At 46.8% G+C, this 20,184-nt stretch overlaps 22 non-coding genes across 22 annotated transcripts; 8 read left to right on the top strand and 14 right to left on the bottom strand.

The window, feature by feature from the left end:
- Positions 1–171: 171 nt before the first annotated feature.
- Positions 172–243, bottom strand: TRNAG-UCC (transfer RNA glycine (anticodon UCC)). Its single transcript has one exon. It is a non-coding gene; the product is annotated as a tRNA-Gly (tRNA).
- A 1,556-nt stretch (positions 244–1,799) lies between these two features.
- On the bottom strand, positions 1,800–1,871 carry TRNAG-UCC (transfer RNA glycine (anticodon UCC)). Its single transcript has one exon. It is a non-coding gene; the product is annotated as a tRNA-Gly (tRNA).
- A 976-nt stretch (positions 1,872–2,847) lies between these two features.
- TRNAS-GCU (transfer RNA serine (anticodon GCU)) lies at positions 2,848–2,921 on the top strand. Its single transcript has one exon. It is a non-coding gene; the product is annotated as a tRNA-Ser (tRNA).
- A 1,558-nt stretch (positions 2,922–4,479) lies between these two features.
- Positions 4,480–4,553, top strand: TRNAN-GUU (transfer RNA asparagine (anticodon GUU)). The gene has a single exon. It is a non-coding gene; the product is annotated as a tRNA-Asn (tRNA).
- Positions 4,554–5,050: 497 nt separating this feature from the next.
- TRNAG-UCC (transfer RNA glycine (anticodon UCC)) lies at positions 5,051–5,122 on the bottom strand. The gene has a single exon. It is a non-coding gene; the product is annotated as a tRNA-Gly (tRNA).
- Positions 5,123–6,668: 1,546 nt separating this feature from the next.
- On the bottom strand, positions 6,669–6,740 carry TRNAG-UCC (transfer RNA glycine (anticodon UCC)). Its single transcript has one exon. It is a non-coding gene; the product is annotated as a tRNA-Gly (tRNA).
- A 975-nt stretch (positions 6,741–7,715) lies between these two features.
- Positions 7,716–7,789, top strand: TRNAN-GUU (transfer RNA asparagine (anticodon GUU)). Its single transcript has one exon. It is a non-coding gene; the product is annotated as a tRNA-Asn (tRNA).
- Positions 7,790–8,286: 497 nt separating this feature from the next.
- On the bottom strand, positions 8,287–8,358 carry TRNAG-UCC (transfer RNA glycine (anticodon UCC)). Its single transcript has one exon. It is a non-coding gene; the product is annotated as a tRNA-Gly (tRNA).
- Positions 8,359–9,333: 975 nt separating this feature from the next.
- Positions 9,334–9,407, top strand: TRNAN-GUU (transfer RNA asparagine (anticodon GUU)). The gene has a single exon. It is a non-coding gene; the product is annotated as a tRNA-Asn (tRNA).
- Positions 9,408–9,904: 497 nt separating this feature from the next.
- TRNAG-UCC (transfer RNA glycine (anticodon UCC)) lies at positions 9,905–9,976 on the bottom strand. Its single transcript has one exon. It is a non-coding gene; the product is annotated as a tRNA-Gly (tRNA).
- Positions 9,977–10,949: 973 nt separating this feature from the next.
- On the top strand, positions 10,950–11,023 carry TRNAN-GUU (transfer RNA asparagine (anticodon GUU)). The gene has a single exon. It is a non-coding gene; the product is annotated as a tRNA-Asn (tRNA).
- A 497-nt stretch (positions 11,024–11,520) lies between these two features.
- Positions 11,521–11,592, bottom strand: TRNAG-UCC (transfer RNA glycine (anticodon UCC)). The gene has a single exon. It is a non-coding gene; the product is annotated as a tRNA-Gly (tRNA).
- Positions 11,593–12,370: 778 nt separating this feature from the next.
- TRNAM-CAU (transfer RNA methionine (anticodon CAU)) lies at positions 12,371–12,442 on the bottom strand. The gene has a single exon. It is a non-coding gene; the product is annotated as a tRNA-Met (tRNA).
- A 125-nt stretch (positions 12,443–12,567) lies between these two features.
- On the top strand, positions 12,568–12,641 carry TRNAN-GUU (transfer RNA asparagine (anticodon GUU)). Its single transcript has one exon. It is a non-coding gene; the product is annotated as a tRNA-Asn (tRNA).
- Positions 12,642–13,138: 497 nt separating this feature from the next.
- On the bottom strand, positions 13,139–13,210 carry TRNAG-UCC (transfer RNA glycine (anticodon UCC)). Its single transcript has one exon. It is a non-coding gene; the product is annotated as a tRNA-Gly (tRNA).
- A 778-nt stretch (positions 13,211–13,988) lies between these two features.
- Positions 13,989–14,060, bottom strand: TRNAM-CAU (transfer RNA methionine (anticodon CAU)). The gene has a single exon. It is a non-coding gene; the product is annotated as a tRNA-Met (tRNA).
- A 125-nt stretch (positions 14,061–14,185) lies between these two features.
- On the top strand, positions 14,186–14,259 carry TRNAN-GUU (transfer RNA asparagine (anticodon GUU)). Its single transcript has one exon. It is a non-coding gene; the product is annotated as a tRNA-Asn (tRNA).
- Positions 14,260–14,756: 497 nt separating this feature from the next.
- TRNAG-UCC (transfer RNA glycine (anticodon UCC)) lies at positions 14,757–14,828 on the bottom strand. Its single transcript has one exon. It is a non-coding gene; the product is annotated as a tRNA-Gly (tRNA).
- Positions 14,829–15,374: 546 nt separating this feature from the next.
- TRNAM-CAU (transfer RNA methionine (anticodon CAU)) lies at positions 15,375–15,446 on the bottom strand. Its single transcript has one exon. It is a non-coding gene; the product is annotated as a tRNA-Met (tRNA).
- Positions 15,447–16,374: 928 nt separating this feature from the next.
- On the bottom strand, positions 16,375–16,446 carry TRNAG-UCC (transfer RNA glycine (anticodon UCC)). Its single transcript has one exon. It is a non-coding gene; the product is annotated as a tRNA-Gly (tRNA).
- Positions 16,447–17,992: 1,546 nt separating this feature from the next.
- TRNAG-UCC (transfer RNA glycine (anticodon UCC)) lies at positions 17,993–18,064 on the bottom strand. Its single transcript has one exon. It is a non-coding gene; the product is annotated as a tRNA-Gly (tRNA).
- A 984-nt stretch (positions 18,065–19,048) lies between these two features.
- On the top strand, positions 19,049–19,122 carry TRNAN-GUU (transfer RNA asparagine (anticodon GUU)). Its single transcript has one exon. It is a non-coding gene; the product is annotated as a tRNA-Asn (tRNA).
- Positions 19,123–20,184: the final 1,062 nt, after the last annotated feature.

Here is a 20,184-nt window from a genome sequence, read left to right as displayed (position 1 = left end):
TCTGCATTAAGTGTTGACCATTTAGAAAGAACTTTAAGCTGGCGTAGAGTCTGCTGCACCGGAATGGAACCTCTCCAGAGACTGAGCAGGTGCAGGATGTCCTAACTGTTCAGAGATCTTGTCTTGGTCTTGTCTTCCATGGAATTGTAGGGTGCCAAAAGCAAGCTCACATGCGTTGGCCGGGAATCAAACCCGGGTCCACTGCTTGGAAGGCAGCTATGCTCACCACTATACCACCAACGCTACATGCTGAAACTCGCCTAGCATGTACCATTGCAATATACCCAAGAGAAAAATGAGCTTGCTTATTTGCCTACTTTGCTAGATGTAAGCAGTGGGACACATGGTGATACTGCTTACAGACTTCAATTCAAGACTTCAGAAAGATCATGTGCCCCCCTGGATGATGCTGGTGCAACACACACAGCAAAGGACAGCAATTTGAAGTCTGGAAGATTCCAGGGCAAGGGTGGGAAGGATGAAAAGCTAGGTGGCCATGCAACCATTCCTGCTAACCCAAAGCTTACTTGTGCCCTACAACACATTGGCTTAAGACTTGACCAAATCCAATGCTCCAATATGGGGAAGCTTCTCTGTTTGCTGTTTTTTTTTTTTTTTTTTTTTTTTAAGTGCGGTGTCACAGTTCACCCATCTCTTCAACTACAAGAACGGCCCAGGAGTAGTCTTAGCTACCCTAATATGTACGTTACAGCAGGGCCCTTATTACACTTTCTCTTACAGGGCAATGGAAACCGTTTTGCCCATGCGATAAAGCAAGGTGCAAAATTGAATTCATGCCTAGCAGAGGATGGTTTCGATCCATCGACCTCTGGGTTATGGGCCCAGCACGCTTCCGCTGCGCCACTCTGCTTCTGTTTGTATTCAACCTTCAAGTTTAAGAAGGGTACATTAGTTGAAATAGTTACACTACTATCTATGTTACAGCAAGGCCCTAATGACACTTTCTCTTAAGGGGCTATGGCCGACAATTGGCCCATATGGTAAGCAAGGTATAAAAACCAACGTACACCTAGCAGAGGATGGTTTCGATCCATCGACCTCTGGGTTATGGGCCCAGCACGCTTCCGCTGCGCCACTCTGCTGCCATACAGTGAATGCTTCATTGTGGGAAAAAGTGGCGTTAAACTTCTTGGAGCAGACTTACTTCCTCACTCCACAAGACACACATACATCCCCATAAAATCATTTAGCAACAACTGCAGGCACAGTCTCTGTGGCGCAATCGGTTAGCGTGTTCGGCTGTTAACCGAAAGGTTGGTGGTTCAAGCCCACCCAGGCACGGCCTTTCCTTTTGTGTTCAACAGTTGTCCGAAGAGAACCCCAGATAGCCATGTAGATTCATTTGAGACACGTTGGAATCTCATTCACGTTCATGAAAAGGGTGAGCAGCATCAAGTTCATGTCTTAGTGATACAACAGACATCCCTGGCAGTGTCTGTGACCAAATGAAGTTTTCTGTACCCCAGAAGCAGCAGTAAAGTATTAGCCGGGGATCGAACCCAAAGCCTGGCGACGGCTGTCAAGCCAAAGAAAGGCAGTTCAAGCCCACCCAAGGACAGGCTCGCCTTAGTGCCTTGCTAGCTATTTGTTTAGAACATTATAGAGTGTCTGCATTAAGTGTTGACCATTTAGAAAGAACTTTAAGCTGGCGTAGAGTCTGCTGCACCGGAATGGAACCTCTCCAGAGACTGAGCAGGTGCAGGATGTCCTAACTGTTCAGAGATTTTGTCTTGGTCTTGTCTTCCATGGAATTGTAGGGTGCCAAAAGCAAGCTCACATGCGTTGGCCAGGAATCGAACCCGGGTCAACTGCTTGGAAGGCAGCTATGCTCACCACTATACCACCAACGCTACATGCTGAAACTCGCCTAGCATGTACCATTGCAATATACCCAAGAGAAAAATGAGCTTGCTTATTTGCCTACTTTGCTAGATGTAAGCAGTGGGACACATGGTGATACTGCTTACAGACTTCAATTCAAGATTTCAGAAAGATCATGTGCCCCCGTGGATGATGCTGGTGCAACACACACAGCAAAGGACAGCAATTTGAAGTCTGGAAGATTCCAGGGCAAGGGTGGGAAGGATGAAAAGCTAGGTGGCCATGCAACCATTCCTGCTAACCCAAAGCTTACTTGTGCCCTACAACACATTGGCTTAAGACTTGACCAAATCCAATGCTCCAATATGGGGAAGCTTCTCTGTTTGCTGTTTTTTTTTTTTTTTAAGTGCGGTGTCACAGTTCACCCATCTCTTCAACTACAAGAACGGCCCAGGAGTAGTCTTAGCTACCCTAATATGTACGTTACAGCAGGGCCCTTATTACACTTTCTCTTACAGGGCAATGGAAACCGTTTTGCCCATGCGATAAAGCAAGGTGCAAAAATTAATTCATGCCTAGCAGAGTATGGTTTCGATCCATCGACCTCTGGGTTATGGGCACAGCACGCTTCCGCTGCGCCACTCTGCTTCTGTTTGTATTCAACCTTCAAGTTTAAGAAGGGTACATTAGTTGAAATAGTTACACTACTATATATGTTACAGCAAGGCCCTAATGACACTTTCTCTTAAGGGGCTATGGCCGACAATTGGCCCATATGGTAAGCAAGGTATAAAAACCAACGAACATCTAGCAGAGGATGGTTTCGATCCATCGACCTCTGGGTTATGGGCCCAGCACGCTTCCGCTGCGCCACTCTGCTGCCATACAGTGAATGCTTCATTGTGGGAAAAAGTGGCGTTAAACTTCTTGGAGCAGACTTACTTCCTCACTCCACAAGACACACATACATCCCCATAAAATCATTTAGCAACAACTGCAGGCACAGTCTCTGTGGCGCAATCGGTTAGCGCGTTCGGCTGCTAACCGAAAGGTTGGTGGTTCAAGCCCACCCAGGGACGGCCTTTCCTTTTGTGTTCAACAGTTGTCCGAAGAGAACCCCAGATAGCCATGTAGATTCATTTGAGACACGTTGGAATCTCATTCACGTTCATGAAAAGGGTGAGCAGCATCAAGTTCATGTCTTAGTGATACAACAGACATCCCTGGCAGTGTCTGTGACCAAATGAAGTTTTCTGTACCCCAGAAGCAGCAGTAAAGTATTAGCCGGGGATCGAACCCAAAGCCTGGCGACGGCTGTCAAGCCAAAGAAAGGCAGTTCAAGCCCACCCAAGGACAGGCTCGCTTTAGTGCCTTGCTAGCTATTTGTTTAGAACATTATAGAGTGTCTGCATTAAGTGTTCACCATTTAGAAAGAACTTTAAGCTGGCGTAGAGTCTGCTGCACCGGAATGGAACCTCTCCAGAGACTGAGCAGGTGCAGGATGTCCTAACTGTTCAGAGATCTTGTCTTGGTCTTGTCTTCCATGGAATTGTAGGGTGCCAAAAGCAAGCTCACATGCGTTGGCCGGGAATCGAACCCAGGTCAACTGCTTGGAAGGCAGCTATGCTCACCACTATACCACCAACGTTACATGCTGAAACTCGCCTAGCATGTACCATTGCAATATACCCAAGAGAAAAATGAGCTTGCTTATTTGCCTACTTTGCTAGATGTAAGCAGTGGGACACATGGTGATACTGCTTACAGACTTCAATTCAAGACTTCAGAAAGATCATGTGCCCCCCTGGATGATGCTGGTGCAACACACACAGCAAAGGACAGCAATTTGAAGTCTGGAAGATTCCAGGGCAAGGGTGGGAAGGATGAAAAGCTAGGTGGCCATGCAACCATTCCTGCTAACCCAAAGCTTACTTGTGCCCTACAACACATTGGCTTAAGACTTGACCAAATCCAATGCTCCAATATGGGGAAGCTTCTCTGTTTGCTGTTTTTTTTTTTTTTTTTTTTTTTTTTTTAAGTGCGGTGTCACAGTTCATCCATCTCTTCAACTACAAGAACGGCCCAGGAGTAGTCTTAGCTACCCTAATATGTACGTTACAACAGGGCCCTTATTACACTTTCTCTTACAGGGCAATGGAAACCGTTTTGCCCATGCGATAAAGCAAGGTGCAAAAATGAATTCATGCCTAGCAGAGGATGGTTTCGATCCATCGACCTCTGGGTTATGGGCCCAGCACGCTTCCGCTGCGCCACTCTGCTTCTGTTTGTATTCAACCTTCAAGTTTAAGAAGGGTACATTAGTTGAAATAGTTACACTACTATATATGTTACAGCAAGGCCCTAATGACACTTTCTCTTAAGGGGCTATGGCCGACAATTGGCCCATATGGTAAGCAAGGTATAAAAACCAACGCACATCTAGCAGAGGATGGTTTCGATCCATCGACCTCTGGGTTATGGGCCCAGCACGCTTCCGCTGCGCCACTCTGCTGCCATACAGTGAATGCTTCATTGTGGGAAAAAGTGGCGTTAAACTTCTTGGAGCAGACTTACTTCCTCACTCCACAAGACACACATACATCCCCATAAAATCATTTAGCAACAACTGCAGGCACAGTCTCTGTGGCGCAATCGGTTAGCGCGTTCGGCTGTTAACCGAAAGGTTGGTGGTTCAAGCCCACCCAGGGACGGCCTTTCCTTTTGTGTTCAACAGTTGTCCAAAGAGAACCCCAGATAGCCATGTAGATTCATTTGAGACACGTTGGAATCTCATTCACGTTCATGAAAAGGGTGAGCAGCATCAAGTTCATGTCTTAGTGATACAACAGACATCCCTGGCAGTGTCTGTGACCAAATGAAGTTTTCTGTACCCCAGAAGCAGCAGTAAAGTATTAGCCGGGGATCGAACCCAAAGCCTGGCGACGGCTGTCAAGCCAAAGAAAGGCAGTTCAAGCCCACCCAAGGACAGGCTCGCTTTAGTGCCTTGCTAGCTATTTGTTTAGAACATTATAGAGTGTCTGCATTAAGTGTTCACCATTTAGAAAGAACTTTAAGCTGGCGTAGAGTCTGCTGCACCGGAATGGAACCTCTCCAGAGACTGAGCAGGTGCAGGATGTCCTAACTGTTCAGAGATCTTGTCTTGGTCTTGTCTTCCATGGAATTGTAGGGTGCCAAAAGCAAGCTCACATGCATTGGCCAGGAATCGAACCCGGGTCAACTGCTTGGAAGGCAGCTATGCTCACCACTATACCACCAACGCTACATGCTGAAACTCGCCTAGCATGTACCATTGCAATATACCCAAGAGAAAAATGAGCTTGCTTATTTGCCTACTTTGCTAGATGTAAGCAGTGGGACACATGGTGATACTGCTTACAGACTTCAATTCAAGACTTCAGAAAGATCATGTGCCCCCCTGGATGATGCTGGTGCAACACACACAGCAAAGGACAGCAATTTGAAGTCTGGAAGATTCCAGGGCAAGGGTGGGAAGGATGAAAAGCTAGGTGGCCATGCAACCATTCCTGCTAACCCAAAGCTTACTTGTGCCCTACAACACATTGGCTTAAGACTTGACCAAATCCAATGCTCCTATATGGGGAAGCTTCTCTGTTTGCTGTTTTTTTTTTTTTTAAGTGCGGTGTCACAGTTCACCCATCTCTTCAACTACAAGAACGGCCCAGGAGTAGTCTTAGCTACCCTAATATGTACGTTACAGCAGGGCCCTTATTACACTTTCTCTTACAGGGCAATGGAAACCGTTTTGCCCATGCGATAAAGCAAGGTGCAAAAATGAATTCATGCCTAGCAGAGGATGGTTTCGATCCATCGACCTCTGGGTTATGGGCCCAGCACGCTTCCGCTGCGCCACTCTGCTTCTGTTTGTATTCAACCTTCAAGTTTAAGAAGGGTACATTAGTTGAAATAGTTACACTACTATATATGTTACAGCAAGGCCCTAATGACACTTTCTCTTAAGGGGCTATGGCCGACAATTGGCCCATATGGTAAGCAAGGTATAAAAACCAACGTACATCTAGCAGAGGATGGTTTCGATCCATCGACCTCTGGGTTATGGGCCCAGCACGCTTCCGCTGCGCCACTCTGCTGCCATACAGTGAATGCTTCATTGTGGGAAAAAGTGGCGTTAAACTTCTTGGAGCAGACTTACTTCCTCACTCCACAAGACACACATACATCCCCATAAAATCATTTAGCAACAACTGCAGGCACAGTCTCTGTGGCTCAATCGGTTAGCGCGTTCGGCTGTTAACCGAAAGGTTGGTGGTTCAAGCCCACCCAGGGACGGCCTTTCCTTTTGTGTTCAACAGTTGTCCAAAGAGAACCCCAGATAGCCATGTAGATTCATTTGAGACACGTTGGAATCTCATTCACGTTCATGAAAAGGGTGAGCAGCATCAAGTTCATGTCTTAGTGATACAACAGACATCCCTGGCAGTGTCTGTGACCAAATGAAGTTTTCTGTACCCCAGAAGCAGCAGTAAAGTATTAGCCGGGGATCGAACCCAAAGCCTGGCGACGGCTGTCAAGCCAAAGAAAGGCAGTTCAAGCCCACCCAAGGACAGGCTCGCTTTAGTGCCTTGCTAGCTATTTGTTTAGAACATTATAGAGTGTCTGCATTAAGTGTTCACCATTTAGAAAGAACTTTAAGCTGGCGTAGAGTCTGCTGCACCGGAATGGAACCTCTCCAGAGACTGAGCAGGTGCAGGATGTCCTAACTGTTCAGAGATCTTGTCTTGGTCTTGTCTTCCATGGAATTGTAGGGTGCCAAAAGCAAGCTCACATGCGTTGGCCGGGAATCGAACCCAGGTCAACTGCTTGGAAGGCAGCTATGCTCACCACTATACCACCAACGCTACATGCTGAAACTCGCCTAGCATGTACCATTGCAATATACCCAAGAGAAAAATGAGCTTGCTTATTTGCCTACTTTGCTAGATGTAAGCAGTGGGACACATGGTGATACTGCTTACAGACTTCAATTCAAGACTTCAGAAAGATCATGTGCCCCCCTGGATGATGCTGGTGCAACACACACAGCAAAGGACAGCAATTTGAAGTCTGGAAGATTCCAGGGCAAGGGTGGGAAGGATGAAAAGCTAGGTGGCCATGCAACCATTCCTGCTAACCCAAAGCTTACTTGTGCCCTACAACACATTGGCTTAAGACTTGACCAAATCCAATGCTCCAATATGGGGAAGCTTCTCTGTTTGCTGTTTTTTTTTTTTTTAAGTGCGGTGTCACAGTTCACCCATCTCTTCAACTACAAGAACGGCCCAGGAGTAGTCTTAGCTACCCTAATATGTACGTTACAGCAGGGCCCTTATTACACTTTCTCTTACAGGGCAATGGAAACCGTTTTGCCCATGCGATAAAGCAAGGTGCAAAAATGAATTCATGCCTAGCAGAGGATGGTTTCGATCCATCGACCTCTGGGTTATGGGCTCAGCACGCTTCCGCTGCGCCACTCTGCTTCTGTTTGTATTCAACCTTCAAGTTTAAGAAGGGTACATTAGTTGAAATAGTTACACTACTATATATGTTACAGCAAGGCCCTAATGACACTTTCTCTTAAGGGGCTATGGCCGACAATTGGCCCATATGGTAAGCAAGGTATAAAAACCAACGTACATCTAGCAGAGGATGGTTTCGATCCATCGACCTCTGGGTTATGGGCCCAGCACGCTTCCGCTGCGCCAGTCTGCTGCCATACAGTGAATGCTTCATTGTGGGAAAAAGTGGCGTTAAACTTCTTGGAGCAGACTTACTTCCTCACTCCACAAGACACACATACATCCCCATAAAATCATTTAGCAACAACTGCAGGCACAGTCTCTGTGGCGCAATCGGTTAGCGCGTTCGGCTGTTAACCGAAAGGTTGGTGGTTCAAGCCCACCCAGGGACGGCCTTTCCTTTTGTGTTCAACAGTTGTCCGAAGAGAACCCCAGATAGCCATGTAGATTCATTTGAGATACGTTGGAATCTCATTCACGTTCATGAAAAGGGTGAGCAGCATCAAGTTCATGTCTTAGTGATACAACAGACATCCCTGGCAGTGTCTGTGACCAAATGAAGTTTTCTGTACCCCAGAAGCAGCAGTAAAGTATTAGCCGGGGATCGAACCCAAAGCCTGGCGACGGCTGTCAAGCCAAAGAAAGGCAGTTCAAGCCCACCCAAGGACAGGCTCGCCTTAGTGCCTTGCTAGCTATTTGTTTAGAACATTATAGAGTGTCTGCATTAAGTGTTGACCATTTAGAAAGAACTTTAAGCTGGCGTAGAGTCTGCTGCACCGGAATGGAACCTCTCCAGAGACTGAGCAGGTGCAGGATGTCCTAACTGTTCAGAGATTTTGTCTTGGTCTTGTCTTCCATGGAATTGTAGGGTGCCAAAAGCAAGCTCACATGCGTTGGCCGGGAATCGAACCCGGGTCAACTGCTTGGAAGGCAGCTATGCTCACCACTATACCACCAACACTACATGCTGAAACTTGCCTAGCATGTACCATTGCAATATACCCAAGAGAAAAATGAGCTTGCTTATTTGCCTACTTTGCTAGATGTAAGCAGTGGGACACATGGTGATACTGCTTACAGACTTCTATTCAAGACTTCAGAAAGATCATGTTCCCCCCTGGATGATGCTGGTGCAACACACACAGCAAAGGACAGCAATTTGAAGTCTGGAAGATTCCAGGGCAAGGGTGGGAAGGATGAAAAGCTAGGTGGCCATGCAACCATTCCTGCTAACCCAAAGCTTACTTGTGCCCTACAACACATTGGCTTAAGACTTGACCAAATCCAATGCTCCAATATGGGGAAGCTTCTCTGTTTGCTGTTTTTTTTTTTTTTAAGTGCGGTGTCACAGTTCACCCATCTCTTCAACTACAAGAACGGCCCAGGAGTAGTCTTAGCTACCCTAATATGTACGTTACAGCAGGGCCCTTATTACACTTTCTCTTACAGGGCAATGGAAACCGTTTTGCCCATGCGATAAAGCAAGGTGCAAAAATGAATTCATGCTTAGCAGAGGATGGTTTCGATCCATCGACCTCTGGGTTATGGGCCCAGCACGCTTCCGCTGCGCCACTCTGCTTCTGTTTGTATTCAACCTTCAAGTTTAAGAAGGGTACATTAGTTGAAATAGTTACACTACTATATATGTTACAGCAAGGCCCTAATGACACTTTCTCTTAAGGGGCTATGGCCGACAATTGGCCCATATGGTAAGCAAGGTATAAAAACCAACGTACATCTAGCAGAGGATGGTTTCGATCCATCGACCTCTGGGTTATGGGCCCAGCACGCTTCCGCTGCGCCACTCTGCTGCCATACAGTGAATGCTTCATTGTGGGAAAAAGTGGCGTTAAACTTCTTGGAGCAGACTTACTTCCTCACTCCACAAGACACACATACATCCCCATAAAATCATTTAGCAACAACTGCAGGCACAGTCTCTGTGGCGCAATCGGTTAGCGCGTTCGGCTGTTAACCGAAAGGTTGGTGGTTCAAGCCCACCCAGGGACGGCCTTTCCTTTTGTGTTCAACAGTTGTCCAAAGAGAACCCCAGATAGCCATGTAGATTCATTTGAGACACGTTGGAATCTCATTCACGTTCATGAAAAGGGTGAGCAGCATCAAGTTCATGTCTTAGTGATACAACAGACATCCCTGGCAGTGTCTGTGACCAAATGAAGTTTTCTGTACCCCAGAAGCAGCAGTAAAGTATTAGCCGGGGATCGAACCCAAAGCCTGGCGACGGCTGTCAAGCCAAAGAAAGGCAGTTCAAGCCCACCCAAGGACAGGCTCGCTTTAGTGCCTTGCTAGCTATTTGTTTAGAACATTATAGAGTGTCTGCATTAAGTGTTGGCCATTTAGAAAGAACTTTAAGCTGGCGTAGAGTCTGCTGCACCGGAATGGAACCTCTCCAGAGACTGAGCAGGTGCAGGATGTCCTAACTGTTCAGAGATCTTGTCTTGGTCTTGTCTTCCATGGAATTGTAGGGTGCCAAAAGCAAGCTCACATGCGTTGGCCGGGAATCGAACCCGGGTCAACTGCTTGGAAGGCAGCTATGCTCACCACTATACCACCAACGCTACATGCTGAAACTTGCCTAGCATGTACCATTGCAATATACCCAAGAGAAAAATGAGCTTGCTTATTTGCCTACTTTGCTAGATGTAAGCAGTGGGACACATGGTGATACTGCTTACAGACTTCAATTCAAGACTTCAGAAAGATCATGTGCCCCCTGGATGATGCTGGTGCAACACACACAGCAAAGGACAGCAATTTGAAGTCTGGAAGATTCCAGGGCAAGGGTGGGAAGGATGAAAAGCTAGGTGGCCATGCAACCATTCCTGCTAACCCAAAGCTTACTTGTGCCCTACAACACATTGGCTTAAGACTTGACCAAATCCAATGCTCCAATATGGGGAAGCTTCTCTGTTTGCTGTTTTTTTTTTTTTAAGTGCGGTGTCACAGTTCACCCATCTCTTCAACTACAAGAACGGCCCAGGAGTAGTCTTAGCTACCCTAATATGTACGTTACAGCAGGGCCCTTATTACACTTTCTCTTACAGGGCAATGGAAACCGTTTTGCCCATGCGATAAAGCAAGGTGCAAAAATGAATTCATGCCTAGCAGAGGATGGTTTCGATCCATCGACCTCTGGGTTATGGGCCCAGCACGCTTCCGCTGCGCCACTCTGCTTCTGTTTGTATTCAACCTTCAAGTTTAAGAAGGGTACATTAGTTGAAATAGTTACACTACTATATATGTTACAGCAAGGCCCTAATGACACTTTCTCTTAAGGGGCTATGGCCGACAATTGGCCCATATGGTAAGCAAGGTATAAAAACCAACGTACATCTAGCAGAGGATGGTTTCGATCCATCGACCTCTGGGTTATGGGCCCAGCACGCTTCCGCTGCGCCACTCTGCTGCCATACAGTGAATGCTTCATTGTGGGAAAAAGTGGCGTTAAACTTCTTGGAGCAGACTTACTTCCTCACTCCACAAGACACACATACATCCCCATAAAATCATTTAGCAACAACTGCAGGCACAGTCTCTGTGGCGCAATCGGTAAGCGCGTTCGGCTGTTAACCGAAAGGTTGGTGGTTCAAGCCCACCCAGGGACGGCCTTTCCTTTTGTGTTCAACAGTTGTCCGAAGAGAACCCCAGATAGCCATGTAGATTCATTTGAGACACGTTGGAATCTCATTCACGTTCATGAAAAGGGTGAGCAGCATCAAGTTCATGTCTTAGTGATACAACAGACATCCCTGGCAGTGTCTGTGACCAAATGAAGTTTTCTGTACCCCAGAAGCAGCAGTAAAGTATTAGCCGGGGATCGAACCCAAAGCCTGGCGACGGCTGTCAAGCCAAAGAAAGGCAGTTCAAGCCCACCCAAGGACAGGCTCGCTTTAGTGCCTTGCTAGCTATTTGTTTAGAACATTATAGAGTGTCTGCATTAAGTGTTCACCATTTAGAAAGAACTTTAAGCTGGCGTAGAGTCTGCTGCACCGGAATGGAACCTCTCCAGAGACTGAGCAGGTGCAGGATGTCCTAACTGTTCAGAGATCTTGTCTTGGTCTTGTCTTCCATGGAATTGTAGGGTGCCAAAAGCAAGCTCACATGCGTTGGCCGGGAATCGAACCCGGGTCAACTGCTTGGAAGGCAGCTATGCTCACCACTATACCACCAACGCTACATGCTGAAACTCGCCTAGCATGTACCATTGCAATATACCCAAGAGAAAAATGAGCTTGCTTATTTGCCTACTTTGCTAGATGTAAGCAGTGGGACACATGGTGATACTGCTTACAGACTTCAATTCAAGACTTCAGAAAGATCATGTGCCCCCCTGGATGATGCTGGTGCAACACACACAGCAAAGGACAGCAATTTGAAGTCTGGAAGATTCCAGGGCAAGGGTGGGAAGGATGAAAAGCTAGGTGGCCATGCAACCATTCCTGCTAACCCAAAGCTTACTTGTGCCCTACAACACATTGGCTTAAGACTTGACCAAATCCAATGCTCCAATATGGGGAAGCTTCTCTGTTTGCTGTTTTTTTTTTTTTTAAGTGCGGTGTCACAGTTCACCCATCTCTTCAACTACAAGAACGGCCCAGGAGTAGTCTTAGCTACCCTAATATGTACGTTACAGCAGGGCCCTTATTACACTTTCTCTTACAGGGCAATGGAAACCGTTTTGCCCATGCGATAAAGCAAGGTGCAAAAATGAATTCATGCCTAGCAGAGGATGGTTTCGATCCATCGACCTCTGGGTTATGGGCCCAGCACGCTTCCGCTGCGCCACTCTGCTTCTGTTTGTATTCAACCTTCAAGTTTAAGAAGGGTACATTAGTTGAAATAGTTACACTACTATATATGTTACAGCAAGGCCCTAATGACACTTTCTCTTAAGGGGCTATGGCCGACAATTGGCCCATATGGTAAGCAAGGTATAAAAACCAACGCACATCTAGCAGAGGATGGTTTCGATCCATCGACCTCTGGGTTATGGGCCCAGCACGCTTCCACTGCGCCACTCTGCTGCCATACAGTGAATGCTTCATTGTGGGAAAAAGTGGCGTTAAACTTCTTGGAGCAGACTTACTTCCTCACTCCACAAGACACACATACATCCCCATAAAATCATTTAGCAACAACTGCAGGCACAGTCTCTGTGGCGCAATCGGTTAGCGCGTTCGGCTGTTAACCGAAAGGTTGGTGGTTCAAGCCCACCCAGGGACGGCCTTTCCTTTTGTGTTCAACAGTTGTCCAAAGAGAACCCCAGATAGCCATGTAGATTCATTTGAGACACGTTGGAATCTCATTCACGTTCATGAAAAGGGTGAGCAGCATCAAGTTCATGTCTTAGTGATACAACAGACATCCCTGGCAGTGTCTGTGACCAAATGAAGTTTTCTGTACCCCAGAAGCAGCAGTAAAGTATTAGCCGGGGATCGAACCCAAAGCCTGGCGACGGCTGTCAAGCCAAAGAAAGGCAGTTCAAGCACACCCAAGGACAGGCTCGCTTTAGTGCCTTGCTAGCTATTTGTTTAGAACATTATAGAGTGTCTGCGTTAAGTGTTCACCATTTAGAAAGAACTTTAAGCTGGCGTAGAGTCTGCTGCACCGGAATGGAACCTCTCCAGAGACTGAGCAGGTGCAGGATGTCCTAACTGTTCAGAGATCTTGTCTTGGTCTTGTCTTCCATGGAATTGTAGGGTGCCAAAAGCAAGCTCACATGCAATGGCCGGGAATCGAACCCGGGTCAACTGCTTGGAAGGCAGCTATGCTCACCACTATACCACCAACGCTACATGCTGAAACTCGCCTAGCATGTACCATTGCAATATACCCAAGAGAAAAATGAGCTTGCTTATTTGCCTACTTTGCTAGATGTAAGCAGTGGGACACATGGTGATACTGCTTACAGACTTCAATTCAAGACTTCAGAAAGATCATGTGCCCCCCTGGATGATGCTGGTGCAACACACACAGCAAAGGACAGCAATTTGAAGTCTGGAAGATTCCAGGGCAAGGGTGGGAAGGATGAAAAGCTAGGTGGCCATGCAACCATTCCTGCTAACCCAAAGCTTACTTGTGCCCTACAACACATTGGCTTAAGACTTGACCAAATCCAATGCTCCAATATGGGGAAGCTTCTCTGTTTGCTGTTTTTTTTTTTTTTAAGTGCGGTGTCACAGTTCACCCATCTCTTCAACTACAAGAACGGCCCAGGAGTAGTCTTAGCTACCCTAATATGTACGTTACAGCAGGGCCCTTATTACACTTTCTCTTACAGGGCAATGGAAACCGTTTTGCCCATGCGATAAAGCAAGGTGCAAAAATGAATTCATGCCTAGCAGAGGATGGTTTCGATCCATCGACCTCTGGGTTATGGGCCCAGCACGCTTCCGCTGCGCCACTCTGCTTCTGTTTGTATTCAACCTTCAAGTTTAAGAAGGGTACATTAGTTGAAATAGTTACACTACTATATATGTTACAGCAAGGCCCTAATGACACTTTCTCTTAAGGGGCTATGGCCGACAATTGGCCCATATGGTAAGCAAGGTATAAAAACCAACGTACATCTAGCAGAGGATGGTTTCGATCCATCGACCTCTGGGTTATGGGCCCAGCACGCTTCCGCTGCGCCACCCTGCTGCCATACAGTGAATGCTTCATTGTGGGAAAAAGTGGCGTTAAACTTCTTGGAGCAGACTTACTTCCTCACTCCACAAGACACACATACATCCCCATAAAATCATTTAGCAACAACTGCAGGCACAGTCTCTGTGGCGCAATCGGTTAGCGCGTTCGGCTGTTAACCGAAAGGTTGGTGGTTCAAGCCCACCCAGGGACGGCCTTTCCTTTTGTGTTCAACAGTTGTCCGAAGAGAACCCCAGATAGCCATGTAGATTCATTTGAGACACGTTGGAATCTCATTCACGTTCATGAAAAGGGTGAGCAGCATCAAGTTCATGTCTTAGTGATACAACAGACATCCCTGGCAGTGTCTGTGACCAAATGAAGTTTTCTGTACCCCAGAAGCAGCAGTAAAGTATTAGCCGGGGATCGAACCCAAAGCCTGGCGACGGCTGTCAAGCCAAAGAAAGGCAGTTCAAGCCCACCCAAGGACAGGCTCGCTTTAGTGCCTTGCTAGCTATTTGTTTAGAACATTATAGAGTGTCTGCATTAAGTGTTGACCATTTAGAAAGAACTTTAAGCTGGCGTAGAGTCTGCTGCACCGGAATGGAACCTCTCCAGAGACTGAGCAGGTGCAGGATGTCCTAACTGTTCAGAGATCTTGTCTTGGTCTTGTCTTCCATGGAATTGTAGGGTGCCAAAAGCAAGCTCACATGCGTTGGCCGGGAATCGAACCCGGGTCAACTGCTTGGAAGGCAGCTATGCTCACCACTATACCACCAACGCTACATGCTGAAACTCGCCTAGCATGTACCATTGCAATATACCCAAGAGAAAAATGAGCTTGCTTATTTGCCTACTTTGCTAGATGTAAGCAGTGGGACACATGGTGATACTGCTTACAGACTTCAATTCAAGACTTCAGAAAGATCATGTGCCCCCCTGGATGATGCTGGTGCAACACACACAGCAAAGGACAGCAATTTGAAGTCTGGAAGATTCCAGGGCAAGGGTGGGAAGGATGAAAAGCTAGGTGGCCATGCAACCATTCCTGCTAACCCAAAGCTTACTTGTGCCCTACAACACATTGGCTTAAGACTTGACCAAATCCAATGCTCCAATATGGGGAAGCTTCTCTGTTTGCTGTTTTTTTTTTTTTTAAGTGCGGTGTCACAGTTCACCCATCTCTTCAACTACAAGAACGGCCCAGGAGTAGTCTTAGCTACCCTAATATGTACGTTACAGCAGGGCCCTTATTACACTTTCTCTTACAGGGCAATGGAAACCGTTTTGCCCATGCGATAAAGCAAGGTGCAAAAATGAATTCATGCCTAGCAGAGGATGGTTTCGATCCATCGACCTCTGGGTTATGGGCCCAGCACGCTTCCACTGCGCCACTCTGCTTCTGTTTGTATTCAACCTTCAAGTTTAAGAAGGGTACATTAGTTGAAATAGTTACACTACTATATATGTTACAGCAAGGCCCTAATGACACTTTCTCTTAAGGGGCTATGGCCGACAATTGGCCCATATGGTAAGCAAGGTATAAAAACCAACGTACATCTAGCAGAGGATGGTTTCGATCCATCGACCTCTGGGTTATGGGCCCAGCACGCTTCCGCTGCGCCACTCTGCTGCCATACAGTGAATGCTTCATTGTGGGAAAAAGTGGCGTTAAACTTCTTGGAGCAGACTTACTTCCTCACTCCACAAGACACACATACATCCCCATAAAATCATTTAGCAACAACTGCAGGCACAGTCTCTGTGGCGCAATCGGTTAGCGCGTTCGGCTGTTAACCGAAAGGTTGGTGGTTCAAGCCCACCCCGGGACGGCCTTTCCTTTTGTGTTCAACAGTTGTCCAAAGAGAACCCCAGATAGCCATGTAGATTCATTTGAGACACGTTGGAATCTCATTCACGTTCATGAAAAGGGTGAGCAGCATCAAGTTCATGTCTTAGTGATACAACAGACATCCCTGGCAGTGTCTGTGACCAAATGAAGTTTTCTGTACCCCAGAAGCAGCAGTAAAGTATTAGCCGGGGATCGAACCCAAAGCCTGTCGACGGCTGTCAAGCCAAAGAAAGGCAGTTCAAGCCCACCCAAGGACAGGCTCGCTTTAGTGCCTTGCTAGCTATTTGTTTAGAACATTATAGAGTGTCTGCATTAAGTGTTCACCATTTAGAAAGATCTTTAAGCTGGCGTAGAGTCTGCTGCACCGGAATGGAACCTCTCCAGAGACTGAGCAGGTGCAGGATGTCCTAACTGTTCAGAGATCTTGTCTTGGTCTTGTCTTCCATGGAATTGTAGGGTGCCAAAAGCAAGCTCACATGCGTTGGCCGGGAATCGAACCCGGGTCAACTGCTTGGAAGGCAGCTATGCTCACCACTATACCACCAACGCTACATGCTGAAACTCGCCTAGCATGTACCATTGCAATATACCCAAGAGAAAAATGAGCTTGCTTATTTGCCTACTTTGCTAGATGTAAGCAGTGGGACACATGGTGATACTGCTTACAGACTTCAATTCAAGACTTCAGAAAGATCATGTGCCCCCCTGGATGATGCTGGTGCAACACACACAGCAAAGGACAGCAATTTGAAGTCTGGAAGATTCCAGGGCAAGGGTGGGAAGGATGAAAAGCTAGGTGGCCATGCAACCATTCCTGCTAACCCAAAGCTTACTTGTGCCCTACAACACATTGGCTTAAGACTTGACCAAATCCAATGCTCCAATATGGGGAAGCTTCTCTGTTTGCTGTTTTTTTTTTTTTTAAGTGCGGTGTCACAGTTCACCCATCTCTTCAACTACAAGAACGGCCCAGGAGTAGTCTTAGCTACCCTAATATGTACGTTACAGCAGGGCCCTTATTACACTTTCTCTTACAGGGCAATGGAAACCGTTTTGCCCATGCGATAAAGCAAGGTGCAAAAATGAATTCATGCCTAGCAGAGGATGGTTTCGATCCATCGACCTCTGGGTTATGGGCCCAGCACGCTTCCGCTGCGCCACTCTGCTTCTGTTTGTATTCAACCTTCAAGTTTAAGAAGGGTACATTAGTTGAAATAGTTACACTACTATATATGTTACAGCAAGGCCCTAATGACACTTTCTCTTAAGGGGCTATGGCCGACAATTGGCCCATATGGTAAGCAAGGTATAAAAACCAACGTACATCTAGCAGAGGATGGTTTCGATCCATCGACCTCTGGGTTATGGGCCCAGCACGCTTCCGCTGCGCCACTCTGCTGCCATACAGTGAATGCTTCATTGTGGGAAAAAGTGGCGTTAAACTTCTTGGAGCAGACTTACTTCCTCACTCCACAAGACACACATACATCCCCATAAAATCATTTAGCAACAACTGCAGGCACAGTCTCTGTGGCGCAATCGGTTAGCGCGTTCGGCTGTTAACCGAAAGGTTGCTGGTTCAAGCCCACCCAGGGACGGCCTTTCCTTTTGTGTTCAACAGTTGTCCAAAGAGAACCCCAGATAGCCATGTAGATTCATTTGAGACACGTTGGAATCTCATTCACGTTCATGAAAAGGGTGAGCAGCATCAAGTTCATGTCTTAGTGATACAACAGACATCCCTGGCAGTGTCTGTGACCAAATGAAGTTTTCTGTACCCCAGAAGCAGCAGTAAAGTATTAGCCGGGGATCGAACCCAAAGCCTGGCGACGGCTGTCAAGCCAAAGAAAGGCAGTTCAAGCCCACCCAAGGACAGGCTCGCTTTAGTGCCTTGCTAGCTATTTGTTTAGAACATTATAGAGTGTCTGCATTAAGTGTTGACCATTTAGAAAGAACTTTAAGCTGGCGTAGAGTCTGCTGCACCGGAATGGAACCTCTCCAGAGACTGAGCAGGTGCAGGATGTCCTAACTGTTCAGAGATCTTGTCTTGGTCTTGTCTTCCATGGAATTGTAGGGTGCCAAAAGCAAGCTCACATGCGTTGGCCGGGAATCGAACCCGGGTCAACTGCTTGGAAGGCAGCTATGCTCACCACTATACCACCAACGCTACATGCTGAAACTCGCCTAGCATGTACCATTGCAATATACCCAAGAGAAAAATGAGCTTGCTTATTTGCCTACTTTGCTAGATGTAAGCAGTGGGACACATGGTGATACTGCTTACAGACTTCAATTCAAGACTTCAGAAAGAGCATGTGCCCCCCTGGATGATGCTGGTGCAACACACACAGCAAAGGACAGCAATTTGAAGTCTGGAAGATTCCAGGGCAAGGGTGGGAAGGATGAAAAGCTAGGTGGCCATGCAACCATTCCTGCTAACCCAAAGCTTACTTGTGCCCTACAACACATTGGCTTAAGACTTGACCAAATCCAATGCTCCAATATGGGGAAGCTTCTCTGTTTGCTGTTTTTTTTTTTTTTTTTTTTTTTAAGTGCGGTGTCACAGTTCACCCATCTCTTCAACTGCAAGAACGGCACAGGAGTAGTCTTAGCTACCCTAATATGTACGTTACAGCAGGGCCCTTATTACACTTTCTCTTACAGGGCAATGGAAACCGTTTTGCCCATGCGATAAAGCAAGGTGCAAAAATGAATTCATGCCTAGCAGAGGATGGTTTCGATCCATCGACCTCTGGGTTATGGGCCCAGCACGCTTCCGCTGTGCCACTCTGCTTCTGTTTGTATTCAACCTTCAAGTTTAAGAAGGGTACATTAGTTGAAATAGTTACACTACTATATATGTTACAGCAAGGCCCTAATGACACTTTCTCTTAAGGGGCTATGGCCGACAATTGGCCCATATGGTAAGCAAGGTATAAAAACCAACGTACACCTAGCAGAGGATGGTTTCGATCCATCGACCTCTGGGTTATGGGCCCAGCACGCTTCCGCTGCGCCACTCTGCTGCCATACAGTGAATGCTTCATTGTGGGAAAAAGTGGCGTTAAACTTCTTGGAGCAGACTTACTTCCTCACTCCACAAGACACACATACATCCCCATAAAATCATTTAGCAACAACTGCAGGCACAGTCTCTGTGGCGCAATCGGTTAGCGCGTTCGGCTGTTAACCGAAAGGTTGGTGGTTCAAGCCCACCCAGGGACGGCCTTTCCTTTTGTGTTCAACAGTTGTCCGAAGAGAACCCCAGATAGCCATGTAGATTCATTTGAGACACGTTGGAATCTCATTCACGTTCATGAAAAGGGTGAGCAGCATCAAGTTCATGTCTTAGTGATACAACAGACATCCCTGGCAGTGTCTGTGACCAAATGAAGTTTTCTGTACCCCAGAAGCAGCAGTAAAGTATTAGCCGGGGATCGAACCCAAAGCCTGGCGACGGCTGTCAAGCCAAAGAAAGGCAGTTCAAGCCCACCCAAGGACAGGCTCGCTTTAGTGCCTTGCTAGCTATTTGTTTAGAACATTATAGAGTGTCTGCATTAAGTGTTGACCATTTAGAAAGAACTTTAAGCTGGCGTAGAGTCTGCTGCACCGGAATGGAACCTCTCCAGAGACTGAGCAGGTGCAGGATGTCCTAACTGTTCAGAGATCTTGTCTTGGTCTTGTCTTCCATGGAATTGTAGGGTGCCAAAAGCAAGCTCACATGCGTTGGCCAGGAATCGAACCCGGGTCAACTGCTTGGAAGGCAGCTATGCTCACCACTATACCACCAACGTTACATGCTGAAACTTGCCTAGCATGTACCATTGCAATATACCCAAGAGAAAAATGAGCTTGCTTATTTGCTTACTTTGCTAGATGTAAGCAGTGGGACACATGGTGATACTGCTTACAGACTTCAATTCAAGACTTCAGAAAGATCATGTGCCCCCCTGGATGATGCTGGTGCAACACACACAGCAAAGGACAGCAATTTGAAGTCTGGAAGATTCCAGGGCAAGGGTGGGAAGGATGAAAAGCTAGGTGGCCATGCAACCATTCCTGCTAACCCAAAGCTTACTTGTGCCCTACAACACATTGGCTTAAGACTTGACCAAATCCAATGCTCCAATATGGGGAAGCTTCTCTGTTTGCTGTTTTTTTTTTTTTTTTTTTTTTTTTTAAGTGCGGTGTCACAGTTCACCCATCTCTTCAACTGCGAGAACGGCACAGGAGTAGTCTTAGCTACCCTAATATGTACGTTACAGCAGGGCCCTTATTACACTTTCT

This window comes from Hyperolius riggenbachi, chromosome 4 (assembly GCF_040937935.1).
Source record: "Hyperolius riggenbachi isolate aHypRig1 chromosome 4, aHypRig1.pri, whole genome shotgun sequence".
In the NCBI taxonomy this organism is placed as follows: domain Eukaryota; kingdom Metazoa; phylum Chordata; class Amphibia; order Anura; family Hyperoliidae; genus Hyperolius; species Hyperolius riggenbachi.
The sequence above is the reverse complement of the archived record's forward strand: the minus strand, read 5'-3'. Positions and strand labels throughout refer to the sequence as shown.